Below are 15,021 nucleotides of genomic sequence, written 5' to 3'. Positions count from 1 at the left end.
GCATTAAAGACAAGAAAGTGAGAACAAGGCTGGAGAGATGGCTCAGTGGTTAAGAGCACTGACTGCTCTTCCGAAGGTCCTGAGTCAAATCCCAGCAAACATATGGTGGCTCACAACCATCTGTAATGAGATCTGGGGCCCTCTACTGGGGTGCCTGAAGACAGCAACAGTTTACTTATTTATAATTAATACAACTTTTTTTTTTAAAGGTGAGAACAGACAGCCAGAGGTGGGGAGCATGTGGGGGAGTGGGGAGAGTGGGATGGGATGGCTCTGATGGCACTGGCACTGGGCAGCTGAATGTGGAAGAGAGAGAGGGGACATTTTAAAAGACATTTCTCAGGCTGAGTGGAGAGGCATATAGCTATGAACCCTGAGACTTGAGGGGCAGAGGCAGGAGGATTGTCTTGAGTTTTAAGTTCAGTCTAGTTTACGTAGAGCACTTCAGACCAGCAAGAACTACAGTGTAAACCTTTGTTTCAAAATGAACCCTTGGTTTTAAATAAACAAAGCAAAACAGAAACCCAAATAAAATGTTCTTGTGGCATAAATACCTTCATTACATTTGAAAATGCCGACAGGGGAGGGAGAGATGGCTCTGTGGTTAATAACAGCATGTCCCGCTCCTGTAAAGGACCTGAGTTTGGTTCTCTGTACCCACATTGGGGGGTTTACAATGGCCTGTAACTCTAGTTTCTGCTCGATGAACTCAGTTTTGCGATAGTGACAGAATTTGTGGCACCGTCAGATGACGATTCTCATATGTTGCTAGAGCAGGATCGCATGCTGAATGACACAGCACCCAGGCAGATGCGGCCTAGGGACAGCAAACAGAAAGGGTGAGGGACCGCACAAGAGCTGAGAACTTATCATGTGCCAGATGCCCACACCATCAGGGCAAGTCACCACCCAGGCCTCCGGGGGCCCCTAGCTGAGTGTAGGTGACAGACAGCTGCTCTAGCCTTACTGGAAGGCAGCAAGGAGATTGCCAGGTTCACATGGGAACCAGGGTTCTGTACACCTTGATGAGAGAGGGGTTCATCTGTCAAACAATATTTCCTGGAGGGAACAGCACCTGAACCAAGTCTTGAGGGAAGAAAAAAGTCAGGAGAAACCAATCCAGAGAGGAGAGACCTGGATAGGCAAAGATGTCAAAACAAGAAGGGCTGGAGAGATGGCTCAGTGGTTAAGAGCATTGGCTGCTTTTCCAGAGGACCCAGGTTCAGTTCCATGTGGTGCCTCACAACTGTCTGTTAACTCTAGCCCCGGGAGAGCTGACACTCTCTTCTGGCTTCTGAAGGCGCTGCATACACAATGGTACACAGATATACATTTAGGCAAACATATACAAATAAAAGTGAATAAAGTCTCAAATTTTTACAAAAGAGCCTAGTTGAGAACTACAAGCAGCTCAACGTGACCAGAAGTAAAGTCTGAAGCAGTGACTGTAGCCGATGGAGCCGGCTGCCGTGGGCTACCATAGCCTCAGAAGAGTCTTGAAGTGAGAGCTACACAAAGCAGATGTCTTTCAGTAAATGATTAATCAATTATATTTATTTATTTATTTTTGAGACAGGTTGGCCTCAAATTCATTGGAAATTGAGAATAACCTTAAGGTCTCAATCCCACTCCGCTTACCAAGTGCTGGGATCACACAGATGCATAGCCACACTCGGTTCAGATATGCCGTTGCAAACCTGTGATGGAGACTAGTGTTGGGAGCAGGGGAGCTAACCCGAGCTGCCTGGGAAACACTGTAAGAGCACAGGGGCTCCCAACCTGGCTCACTTGTTTCCTTGGGCCCTAACTGTGCACCCCGAAGCATCAGCTACCTATCTTGAAAGAGGAGATAGTAAAGCCTTGAAAGAGTCTGGAAGAACAATTAAGTGGTTAACTCAATTGGAGAGGCTTGGAAATGAGAATTATTGCAACAGCTTGGGTAAGAGATGATGATGTCAAGAGTAAGAAAGTGGTGGCATGGGGGTGCCGAAGAGGGATTAGATTTCAGAGAAATCATTGGAGAAACTCTATAGATGGCTCAGTGGAAGACAGCGGGAACACATGGGAGTCGGGGCAGGAAGAGTCCAAGAATATTGTACTTCTTTGCTATAGTTTCTATTATTGCAATAAACACAATGATCAAAAGCAACTTAGGGAGCTGGAGAGATGGCTCAGAGGTTAAGAGCCCTGTCTGTGGGCTGCAGAGATGGCTCAGTGGTTAAGAGCACTGACTGCTCTTCCAAAAGTCCTGAGTTCAATTCCTAGCAACCACATGGTGGTTCACAGCCATCTGTAATGGGATCTGATGGCATCTTCTGGTGTGTTTGAAGACAGTATACCCACATGTGTGAAATTAAAAAAAAAAAAAAAAGCACTGACTGCTCTTCCAAAGGTCCTGAGTTCAATTCCCAGCAATCACATGGTGGCTCATAACCATGTATAATGAGATCTGGCGCCCTCTTCTGGCCCGCAGGCATACATGCAGTCAGAATGCTGTATACATTAGGAAAAAAAAAAAGGCAACCTAGGAAGGAAAGGGTTTATTTTCATCTTGCTTGTCTCAGACCACACTCTGTTACTGAGAGAACTCAGGTCAGGAACTTGGAGTCAGGGACTAAAACAGTAGCCATAGGCAGGTGCTGCTTGCTCTTCATGGCTTGCTCAGCCTCTTTTCTTTTTTCTTTTCTTTTCTTTTCTTTTCTTTTCTTTTCTTTTCTTTTCTTTTCTTTTCTTTCCTTTCCCTTTCTTTCTTTCTTTCTTTCTTTCTTTCTTTCTTTCTTTCTTTCTTTCTTATTAGATATTTTCTTTATATACATTTCAAATGCTATCCCAGAAGTTCCCTATACCCTCCCTCTGCCCTGCTCCCCTACCCACCCACTCCCACTTCTTGGCCCTGGCATTCCCCTCTACTGGAGCATATAGAGTTTGTAATACCAAGGGGCCTCTCTTCCCAGTGATGGCCGACTAGGCCATCTTCTGCTACATATGCAGCTAGAGACACGAGCTCTGGGGGTACTGGTTAGTTCATATGGTTGTTCCACCTATAGGGCTGCAGACCCCTTCATCAGCCTGTTTTCTTATAGCACCCTGGACCACCTGCCGTGGGAGTGGTACCACTGATGGTAGGCTTTGGCCCTCCCACATCAATCACCAAGCAGAAAAAAAGTATCATTACCATAGGCCAATCTGGTGGGGCGTTTAAGCCAGCACAGCTTGATTTTGGCGATCCCCCCCCCCCCCTCCATGTGGCACACTGATGGACCATTTGGGAAAGATAGATCTTCTGAAGTAAATGATATGATGTTCATAGCTAGGAAGAGGAGGGGAATGGGAACAGATATGAGATAGAACAAAAGGGACAGGAGCCTACAGGCTCACGATTCTCCTCCCTGGCACCTCCCCTCAGCCAGTTCTCCATTGATTGACCAGGGGCTGGACGACAAAGTCTGTGATGAACTTGCTGAGTGTGATTTTCCACGTGGGCATGTAAATCAGACTGTTGCGTTCATGACACAAACAGGAGAGAGACATAGGAAATGGAAGCTGTCCATTGACAGGAATGAGATTATATAGCCCCAGGGACAGCATCTAAAGAGAGTGGTGGACAGAGACTTGACTGAACCTTGAAATAAATGCTCACTAGACAAAGAAGAAAGCTTAGGCTGTGTTCGAGTCTGAAAAGTATGGCTTTGACGAGCAAGAGAGAGAAGCAAGTGGAAGCAGAATCTCAGGTCATGGAAGTTAGTTAGGATTGCCTATCACATCCCAGTCTGCATGAAGCTGTCACTGGTTTTAGCTCTGAAAGTTCCTATCTCAGGAATGCTGTTCTTCTTGGACAAAGTGGGCTGTTTGGTCATCTGGAGTCAGTGGTATTGGGAGAGCCACGTGCATGCAGTAGGGAGGATAGTGCATACATGAACCAACGGAGAATGAAGGAACACTGGTAGCTCTGGCCAGAGCTGTTCTGCTGAGTGGTAGAGGCTGAGGCTGGGCTGTGAGAGTTGAAGGTTAAAGGCCAGGGAGGGAGGAGTCATTGACATGTCACAGAGATCCAGGGGCTGTTGGGAAATTCAAGGTCAGAGAGTATCTAGGTAAGAACAACTTGAGCAAATTTATAGGTGTCCTGAAGATACAGATGACCAGAAACAGCAAGGGTTAATGTTGGAGGGAAGAGGGCCACGCTACAGAGTTGAACCCCAAGGAGAAGGAGTTCATGGGGCAACACGTAGGTGAACTGAGTAGAAACAGTGAGCCTGCGTACAGATGCCCAACCGGCTCAGAGCAGGAAAGAAAGCTTGGGTACATAGCCTGGGCTGAGTTCCAAGGAAGGAGCAGAAAGGGGGTTGCTAAGTTAGAGGCAATGGGGAAAGAGGAAAAGAGTAGACAGGGAGAGTATTTCCCCATGTCAGACCGTCCCAGGGGCAGGATGTCTGTGGTGCTTGGTCTTGTACAAGCCATTTACCGTTGGAGGCCTAGCTTCTTCCTTCACTTCCAGTAAGATTACATAACGACTATGGTACTCTTCATCTCCAGCGCTGTGTGATTGTATAAACCAGTGTGTCCCGGACTCTTGAGCCTCTGGGCAAAGCCCTTTCTGTACCTTTCACACTGGGTGAGTATGAATCATTTTCTATTCAGAAGGGATGAGCCCTGGGAAACAAGACATGAGCTTTCAATTCAGCAAGGTCGGGTGCCAAGCGGGAGCGTTCCGACTGCCATCAACTCGAAACTGCCAATTCTGATTACTTCGCCTAAGGGGTCTCAGTAAATATTAACCAACACTGGATGACCTTGGACAAGCTACTAAAACCGTTCCCCAACTAGATTAACTCAACCATCAGAGAAAAGCTTGCCACGTGAGCTCCGTGTGGCCCCGCGGAAGCATAGACGGAATAGTGGTGGGGACAAAGGCACACACAGCAATGTTTATTCCTGGAAAGGCCGTTCCCTCAGACTGGGTTTCCCAGAAGCAGGACTCACAGGAGCTCTTGTTCTAGAGTTGGATCAGGGTAATGCTTTCCCAAGTCGGGGGAAGCCAGCAGAGTAAAGCACTGGGAGGGGGCAAGCGGGAGTGTAAGCTCTCCTGGAGCCCTGATTCAGTCTGCCTCCATGGGAAACTCTGGAGCCTATGTTGTGTACAGAGTTAGTCTCAGCCGAGCGTGGTGGCGCACGCCTTTAATCCCAGCACTCGGGAGGCAGAGGCAGGGGGATTTCTGAGTTCGAGGCCAGCCTGGTCTACAAAGTGAGCTCCAGGACAGCAAGGGCTATACAGAGAAACCCTGTCTCGAAAAAACAAAAAACAAACAAACAAAAAAACCAGAGTTAGTCTCACCGAAGGACAGATGTTGATCAACTATTGGGGGAAGGTGGGGAGAGGTAGTGGGAACTGCTCTTGTTTGGCTTGGAGTAGTTTTGTACAGAAGACGGCAAAGTTCATCAGCAAACCCTTAGCAACAATACATTCGTGCGGAGTATGAGAAGAAAGGGCACACATAGGATCCACTATAGCTACATTTATGGTCTGCGTATGAAATGTCCCCTACAGGGTCACCTCTTGAATGCTATCTCCTTAGCTGCTAGCGTTTTTTTTTTAAAGGAGGCTCTGGGAGCTTAGAAAGTAGGACCTATCTGGAATAAGTAGGTCACTAGGGCAGGGTTCTTGGGGGTGGGTTTTGTCCCTGGCCCCTCCTTCCTCTCTGCTCTCTTTCGTGTGAGCCAGTATTTAGATTTTAATGAAGGCAGAGTTTCCATGAGGACTCCTGGGGTTCTCACCTTGTCCTTGGGAAGTTCTGTGGTGGTAAATTGACTGGGATTCTACTAAGACCCCTTTAACGATGCAGACAGCATGTATTAGTAGAACATAGCTTCCCTGTCCCTGAGTGGCAGCAGGGGTCACATCTCTTTCGATTATTAAAATAACTGTCCAGGTGAGAGTGGATGAGGAGCTGCCTGCAGCAGTATCTCCCAGACTCTCAGATGTGCACAGGAACACAAGTCAGGAAAGTGGTCATGACCGTGACCTTGCTGTTTGGGAGAATAGCTGGGGTGTTTGTAGTCTTTCTCACTAGAAAGATGTGTGTGTGATACAGTTTTTAAATAAACATATATTTTCATTTCTCTGTCATAAAATGTCCTGGTGTGCTACTATTGGTTGGTATGGTAGTTGCATATTTCATTTTTGTAAGAAATTGCTGTTGGGTGGTGGTGACACACACCTTTAATCCCAGCACTTAGTAGGCAGAGGTAGGTGGATCTTTGTGAGTTCAAGGCCATTCTGGTCTATATAGTGAGTTCCAGGACAGCCAGAGGTACATAGTGAGACCCTGTCTCAAAAAAGAAAGGCAGGCAGGCAGGCAGGCAAGCAGACAGACAGACAGACAGACAGGACAGAAGGAAGGGAGGGAGGGAGGGAGGAAGGAAGGAAGGAAGGAAGGAAAGAAAGAAATTTTATTCTAAAATGTGTATGGAGGCTAGGATCAGGGATGTAGCTCAGTGGACAAGCACAAAGCCCTGGGTTCAATCCCAGCACTGCACACACAAAATAAACCCAAACCAGCCTTTACTCTTTTTCTTTTCACACACACACTCTCCATACATCTTTTTTTAAAAGGAAGAAGAAAGAAAACATAACATTTTGCTCTTTGAAAAACCCTTGTTAAAGCCAAGCATGGTGGCACACGGCCTTTTATCCCAGCACTTGTGAGACAGGCAGGCGGATTTCTGAGTTTGAGGCTACCCTGGTCTACAGAGCAAGTTCCAAGGCACCAGGGCTACACAGAGAAACCCTGTCTTGAGAAGGCAGGAAGGCAGGAAATGAAAAGCCCTGTTAAGAGTGGAAGACCATCTACAGGCTAAGGAGAAAGTATTTGCAATCACACATTAGCAAAGACACGCATCATATAAACATCATTCAAAACCCAACAGCAAGCAAATACAAAACATTCTAACTAGAAAACAATGGGAAACACACAGGTAAGGTTCAGCAACGAGGCTGTTCAGATGATGAAAAGCACACAAGGAGATGTTTAGCATCAGTAGCCATTAGGAGATGCAACTTAAACCACAACGAGCTAAGACTGCAGCACATCTATACGGATGATGCAAACAGGGCTGGGAAGTAGCCGAGCTTTAGAGCTCGCTGTGTGAGGCCCTGGGCTCAATCCCTGCACAACTGCCCATGGTCCTGCACGCCTGGGGAACCAGCATTTGAGAGGTGGAGGCAGAAGAATCAGAAGTTCAAGGACACCCTCAGCTACATACCGAGTTTGAAGCCAGCCTGGGATACAAGAGATTCTATCTCAAAAATAAAATAAAATAGAGAATGGCTAAAATAGAAAAAAAAAAAAAAAAAACAAAACGTGAGTACTATGGATAACTTAGAGAAATTGGATCAGAAAGTAAAATAGTTCACCCACTGTTGAAAATTGTTTGGCCTTTCCTTCTCTGTCCTCCCCCACCCCACCCCTTTCCTTTGTTTTTCGAGACAGGGTTTCTCGGTGTAGCCCTGGCTGTCCTGGAGGTCACTCTGCAGACCAGACTGGCCTCGAACTCAGAGGTCCACCTGCCTCTGCCTTAATTAAAGGCATGCAACAACACATCCAGCCTAACATCTAGAAGTGTTTGTTTTAGGGCCAACCCGATACTACAAGTATGACAGGATTCAGTAACAATGCAATACATAAAAATTAGAAAATATAAAAAATGACTTTCAGATTATGTAAATAAAGCTTAAATGAATTTTGTGTTTAGCCTTAGGTCCCATTCCCAAGATATCATGTTATGCATATGCAAATGTTTCAAAGTCTGAGAAAAAAATCCTAATTTAAAAACCTTCTGGTCCTAATCATTTTTTATAAGGAGAACTTACCTTGTGTCATGTTTTATAAGTTTGAGGTTTGCCCGAGGTTTTATGTCATATCTCTTTACCTCATATATATATACATACACACATGCTGTATTAGTCAGGGTTCTCTAGAGTCACAGAACTTATGGATAGTCTCTAAATAGTAAAGGAATTTATTGATGACTTACAGTCGGCAGCCGAATTCCCAACAATTGTTCAGTCGCAGCTGTGAATGGAAGTCCAAGGATCTAGCAGTTACTCAGTCTCACGCAGCAAGCAGGCAAAGGAGCAAGAGCAAGAGCTAGACTCCCTTCCTCCAATGTCCTTATATTGTCTCCAGCAGAAGGTGGAGCCCAGATTAAAGGTGTGTTCTGCCACACCTTTAATCCCAGATGAAAGGTGTAGCCCAGATTAAAGGTGTGTTCCTTAAACTCGGAGATTCAATCTTCTGGAATCCATAGTCTCGATGGCTCAAGATCTCCAAACCAAGATCCAGATAAGGATCTCCAAGCCTCCAGATAAGGGTCACTGGTGAGCCTTCCAATTCCGGATTGTAGTTCATTCCAAATATTGTCAAGTTGACAACCAGGAATAGTCACTACAATCCACCCCTTGTCAACTTGACACAAATAATATCTCATGTTCACATGAAACAATAACAAGGTTGTAAATACGCCTAACATGATATAACTATCCCTCGTACAATCGCAAACGCATTAGTAAATTTACAATGGGCATTCATATTACTTTATAATCCTCGTTTCTGCAACTGGTTACGTGGCCTTAATTGGTATTTATAACTACCTTCCTCTACTACCCATTCTGTATTTCCTTCTCCTTCAGCCAGAACCTCAGCAGGTCTTGGCTCTTTTCCTGGAGGATTGACCCATACCTTCATTCCTGATGGATCTGCGTCCTTTGTCATCCTGCTTTGTTTAGGCTGTTGTAGTTTCCCATTGACTTTAATCACAGGACATGGTAGTACTAAGAGACGCCCTAAGGGGTCTCCTACACTCCAGACATAATCTTGCTTACCACCATTGTGAAGAGGTAATCCAATTTCGCCATGGTAATCTGGATCTATCACCCCTCCTAACACTGTTATTCCTTTTTTAGCCTGTTGGTTTAAGGGCATTAGAAGCCCAAAATGACCAGGGGGAAGTCTGGGCTTCCAGTTCAATGGAATGTTTGTTGTAGCTCCTGGTAGGAGCACTCCCCTCTCTGGAGCCAAAACTTCTAGGCCAGCAGAACCTAGAGTTATGGGGACAGGAAGCAAAAATTTTGCTAGAGGATCACTAGGAGTGATAGTAAGTGGAACTATTCTCTTTTCCACCCCTTGATTCCTGGACCCATGAATCCTGGCTATGGGTGAAACTGTACCATATATCGAGCGCTGATTCAAAGCATATAAAGGAATTTATTTCCCATCCTCTGATACGCATATGTGTTACCAATGAGTCCAAAGTGGTTGCTACTTCCTGCTCACTTGGTCCAATCAGCATAATGTCATCAATATAGTGCACCAATGTGATATTTTGTGGAAGATCCAAACGATCAAGATCCCTTCTAACTAAATTATGACCCAGGGCAGGAGAGTTAATATATCCTTGAGGCAAAACTGTGAAGGTATACTGTTGGCCTTGCCAACTGAAAGCAAATTGCTTCTGGTGGTCCTTATGGACAGGTACTGAGAAGAAGGCATTTGCCAGATCAATAGCCGCATACCAGGTGCCAGGAGATGTGTTAATTTGCTCAAGTAACGAAACTACATCTGGTACAGCAGCTGCAATTGGAGTTACCACCTGATTTAGTTTTCGATAATCAACTGTCATTCTCCATGATCCATCTGTTTTCTGCACTGGCCAGATAGGAGAGTTAAACGGAGATGTGGTGGGAACCACCACCCCTGCATCTTTCAAGTCCTTGATAGTGGCAGTAATTTCTGCAATTCCTCCAGGAATACGATACTGTTTTTGATTCACTATTTTCTTTGGCAGAGGCAACTCTAAAGGCTTCCATTTGGCCTTTCCAACCATAATAGCCCTCACTTTACAGTTCAGGGAACCAATATGAGAATTCTGCCAATTTCTGAGTATATCTATCCCAATTATACATTCTGGAACTGGGGAAATCACCACAGGATGTGTCCGGGGACCTACTGGACCTACTGTGAGTCGGACATCAGTCAAAACTCCATTAATCACCTGCCCTCCATAAGCCCCTACTTTAACTGGAGGGCCACAATGTTTCTTGGGATCCCCTGGGATCAGTGTCAACTCAGAACCAGTATCCAGCAGACCCCGAAAAGTCTGATTATTTCCTTTTCCCCAGTGTACAGTTACCCTTGTAAAAGGCCGTAGGTCCCTCTGGGGAAGAACTGGAGAAAGGGTAACAGCAAAACCTTTGAGTGTCTTATCAAGATCCTTCCTCAGCGGAACCTGGCCACCCCTTCATTCAAGGGGTTCTGGATCTGCAAACTGTCTCAAGTCTGGAAATTGATTCACTGGCCGAGATTGCTGTTTACCACGATCTAATGTAGCCTTTCTTTCATTTGTTTGAGAATTTTTCTGCTTATACAGATCAAACAAATATGCAGTAGGCTTCCTATGTATTTCATTCCTGGAAACACCATGATTGGTTAGCCAGTACCAAAGGTCCAACCGAGTCATGCCATTATAAATTTCACCTCTCCTGTGCTGACCATTACTGGGTATGTTATTATAAACATTCTTTTGTCTACGCTGTCCATTATAATAACTAGAATCACCTTGTCTCTGGCGATTCAATGCTGCCACCTGGCCCTTGTTACCTCGGAATCCAACTAAACCCAGTGAATTTAATTCATCTAATTGAGCAGAAGCATCTCCAATGCTAAGATCTGGCACAAGGAAAAGGGAAAGAACAAAACCCTTCAAATGTGCTGGTGCCCCTCTCACCAATTTGCGTCTTATAGAGCTGGTGAAAGGCATATCTTCTGGACCTTCCCATTGTGGACAATTATGCTTTACACAATATATCCACTCTAGCATTGCAATTTCCCTAAGTCTTAAAATCCCTTCATCAACACTAAGCCACGGAATATCAGGCATCTCCAAGTCATTTCCAGTAGGCCATCTTTTGATAAACACCTCAGCCAACCATTCAAACAAACTTTTGACACCTTTTTTAACTATGCGAGCTTCCGTATTAAACCTAGAATCTCTACTCAGAGGACCCATGTCAATAAACTCAGCCTGCTCTAGTTTTATGTTCCTTCCATCCTTATCCCACACCCTTAAAATCCATTCCCACACATATTCACCAGGTTTCTGCTTGAATGAATTAGCAAACTCATTAAGCTCCTTAGTAGTGTAGCGAATTTCCTCATGGACTACACTTTCTACCTCCCCTCTAGGAGCCTGTTTTGCTTTGAGTCTGGTTACAGGTCTAGAAGAAACTATTGGTGGGCCTTGAGAAACATCCGTAGTGAAAGTCATTGCTGGTTTATCAGACTCTGCAAAATTAATTTCCTCATGTGGGGAAGGCATTATTTCAAGAGGTGGGGCTGAGGGTACTACTTCCTCAGGTGGGGCAAACCCTTGAGAATCTGAAGATTCAAAATTCTCAGCTTCAACATGGTCTTCCCACACATCCCCGTCCCATGTTGTAGGATCCCATTCTTTGCCAATTAGAGCCCTTACTTTAACTGTCGACACACTCTGAGGCTGAGACTTGAATTTTCGCTGTAGTTCAGCCAACCTTACAATGAGAGTTTCTGTTTGATTTTCTGCAACTTGAGCTCTATTGCTACAAGAGAGAAGATTCTCCTCAAGGACACACTTAGCAACTTTTAGATCGTTTACTTGTGTCTGGAGCCTTTCGATTTTATCACACAACTCCTTCCTTTCATTCATCATTTTTTCCACAGATACTAAGAGCAGCCAGCCAGTAAAATCATTTTCCGATTTTTTCCCCATCTTGTAGAAAGCTTTGTGCACTGAATCACCTAATTCATTAAGAAAATCAAGGGCATTAGCTTCTTTAAGTTCGGAATATAGTTTCAACCATGGGTCTTCAAAATTCTCTGAGCTCCCAGGAGGGAGAGAATCTGGAGAGGTTTCAATAGTTGAAAGTGCTGGTGGATCAACAAGCCAATTCCAGTATTTTAAAAGATTCATCCTTGTACTTCTGTTACTCTAGAACCACTCCTGGTACCAACTTCTGTATTAGTCAGGGTTCTCTAGAGTAACAGAACTTATGGATAGTCTCTAAATAGTAAAGGAATTTATTGATGACTTACAGTCGGCAGCCGAATTCCCAACAATTGTTCAGTCGCAGCTGTGAATGGAAGTCCAAGGATCTAGCAGTTACTCAGTCTCACGCAGCAAGCAGGCAAAGGAGCAAGAGCAAGAGCTAGACTCCCTTCCTCCAATGTCCTTATATTGTCTCCAGCAGAAGGTGGAGCCCAGATTAAAGGTGTGTTCTGCCACACCTTTAATCCCAGATGAAAGGCGTAGCCCAGATTAAAGGTGTGTTCCTTAAACTCGGAGATTCAATCTTCTGGAATCCATAGTCTCGATGGCTCAAGATCTCCAAACCAAGATCCAGATAAGGATCTCCAAGCCTCCAGATAAGGGTCACTGGTGAGCCTTCCAATTCCGGATTGTAGTTCATTCCAAATATTGTCAAGTTGACAACCAGGAATAGCCACTACACATGCACATATATGTATACGAATATACATATATATACACACATACATATATATGAAAAAATAATTATATATGTATTACACACACGCACATATACACACACAGACCTAATTATCTTTTCTTTGTTGTTTTAGACAGGGTCTCTCTACATAGCCCTGGGTGTCCTGAAACTCTCTATATAGACCAAGTTGGCTTTTAACTCACAGAGATCCACTTGCCTCTGCCTCCCAAGTATTACATATAATAACCTAAAACTTTTCCTATTTATACATTTGCTAACACAGCAAATGTTAGATTTTTCCCCACTCAGGCATCAAACATAGTTTAGAATACCCAAGATCAGGAAAGTACATCTCACTTACCTACAACTTGGTTTTGCTATGGTCTTTATACCTTGTTGATGTTTGAATATTTTTTCTAGTTTTTGCTTTTTTATTTGTTTCTAGAAAATATTTCAGAAAACTTCATTAGTATTTTTTTTTTTCTTTTTGAGTTAGGACCTCTCTACATAGCTCTGGCTGTCCTGGAATTCACAATGTAGCTCAGGCTGGCCTTGAACTCAGAGATCTGCCTGCTTGTGTCTCCCAAGTGATGGTGTTAGAGGCGTGCGCCACAAGGCCCAGTGTTTTCTTTTGTTTTTGAAAGCATGTAGAGTAATGTAGCCCACCCTCACAGGTACTTGTATTATAGGTCTGCGCCACCACACCTAGCACACTGTGTCACTTTCTTCTCAGGTGCCACCTGATGAGAAGTCTGGTGTCATTTGGGTTGGTTTTCTGCTTTGCTAAAGTGTTTTTACTTTCTGTCGCTTCCAGTATTTTTGTCTTAATTTCCAGAAGTTTGATGACAATGTGTGTTTGTGTCATCTGTCCCTGTGACAAAACACTTGAGCAAATGGACTTAGAAGAGGAAAGAATTATTTGGGCTTATCATTCCAGGGGCTCCAGCCCATGCTTGGCCTGCTGTGCTGCTATGGAGCCATAGCGAGTCAGGAGTCCATGGCAGATGGAGGCCAGGATAGGTCACAGTTCCTCACCCCGAGGCAGCAAGGAAGCCGAGGGGTCCTGAGGACAAATGAGGTTGGAGTTAAGAAATACCCTTCCAACACATGCCTCCTTCGCTGACGGTCCTCAGTTTCTATCCTGAAAGAGTCTTTTCAGTCATGAATCCATCAGTGATTAAACCGGAAGCCATGCCCTCTTGACCCTATCCTTTCCTCAAATCTCCACCTCTGAAGAGTTACACTGCGGATAAAGCCTTTGACGGATAAGCCCGAGGGAGACACTCCCCACGGAAATCTTGGTGAGAATTCCTGTGGGCTCATTCTGTTTGGTGTTTGCTTAGCTTTTTCAAAGCTCTGATTAACCCAGGAAGGATCAGTGCCTTCTCTTTTCCACCGTGAGAGGACACAATGGGAAAGTGCTGTGCTATGAACCTCAGTAGAGGAGGACGGCCCACACGAAGAGGAGAAGGGTGTTTCCTGCCAGGAGTGTGCCCTGCGCGAGGCCTCTACCAGTAACATCCCAGGAGGGAGGAGCAGGGTACCTAGTTACCACGGAGTGTGGTGGAGGTCTACTCTCATGGTTTCTACTGATAACATGATGTCAGGGATGCTTGCTACCACCTGGCCGGGAGGAAAGTCCCAGTCCCTGATTGGCTTTCGTTGATACCATTCCACACAGAAGTCTGAGATGACTCAGTACAGCCTGGTAAAGGTGGAATCCAGGCTCCCTATTCCGTTCTTTTGTGGTGCTTGGTTTTATTAAAATTATTGTGTCCAAAAGTCTTCCGTTTCCCTTTGTGCTTATGTGTGTGCACGAACACACAAAGGCATGCAGGAACCAGAGGTTACTAGTAAGTGTGTCTCCCACAATTGTGCTCCAGCTTGGCTTTTTTTTTTTTTTGAGACAGGTTTTCTCAGTGAACCCAAGGCTCACCATTTCTGGAAACTGTCTGGCCATCAAGCCCCGGGGACCTTTGTGCCACTTCCCAGTGGTTGGCATCACTGCTGGTCTGTCTGCCCTTCACCTTTCAGAGTCATCTTTTTTTTAAAGATATATCTATCTATCTATCTATCTATCTATCTATCTATCTATCTATTTTCAAGACAGGGTTTCTCTGTATAGTCCTGGCTGTCCTGGAACTCACTCTGTAGACCAGGCTGGCCTCAAACTTAGAAATCCGCCTGCCTCTGCCTCCCAAGTGCTGGATTTATTTATTTTATGTATGCAAGTACACTGTCACTGTCTTCACACACACCAGAACAGGTCATCAGATCCCGTTATAGATGGTTGTGAGCCACCATGTGGTTGCTGGGAATTGAACTCAGGACCTCTGGAACAGCAGTCTGTGCTCTAAACCACTGAGCCATCTCTCCAGCCCAAAGCTATGTGGCACCTCGCCTAGCTGCAGAGCCATCTTAAGTTTGTTTCCTATTCAGCCCCTTTCCCACCTCTATGCACAGAGAGAAGGGGAGCAGAGGGTGAG

General features: G+C 45.0%; 1 long non-coding RNA gene across 1 annotated transcript in view; it reads right to left on the bottom strand.

Moving 5' to 3' along the window:
* Nucleotides 1-12,237, bottom strand: part of Gm12724 (predicted gene 12724) — a 53,426-nt gene extending 41,189 nt beyond the window's left edge. Inside the window, exons 1-2 of the long non-coding RNA NR_151521.1 lie at nt 12,123-12,237; nt 4,463-4,650 (exon numbers count right to left, since the gene is read on the bottom strand). This is a non-coding gene — a long non-coding RNA (predicted gene 12724). The remainder of the gene's footprint in view (nt 1-4,462; nt 4,651-12,122) is intronic.
* Nucleotides 12,238-15,021: the final 2,784 nt, after the last annotated feature.

This window comes from Mus musculus, chromosome 4, assembly GCF_000001635.26.
Source record: "Mus musculus strain C57BL/6J chromosome 4, GRCm38.p6 C57BL/6J".
Taxonomy (NCBI): Eukaryota; Metazoa; Chordata; class Mammalia; order Rodentia; family Muridae; genus Mus; species Mus musculus.
This window is presented reverse-complemented; position numbering and strand designations above follow the sequence as displayed.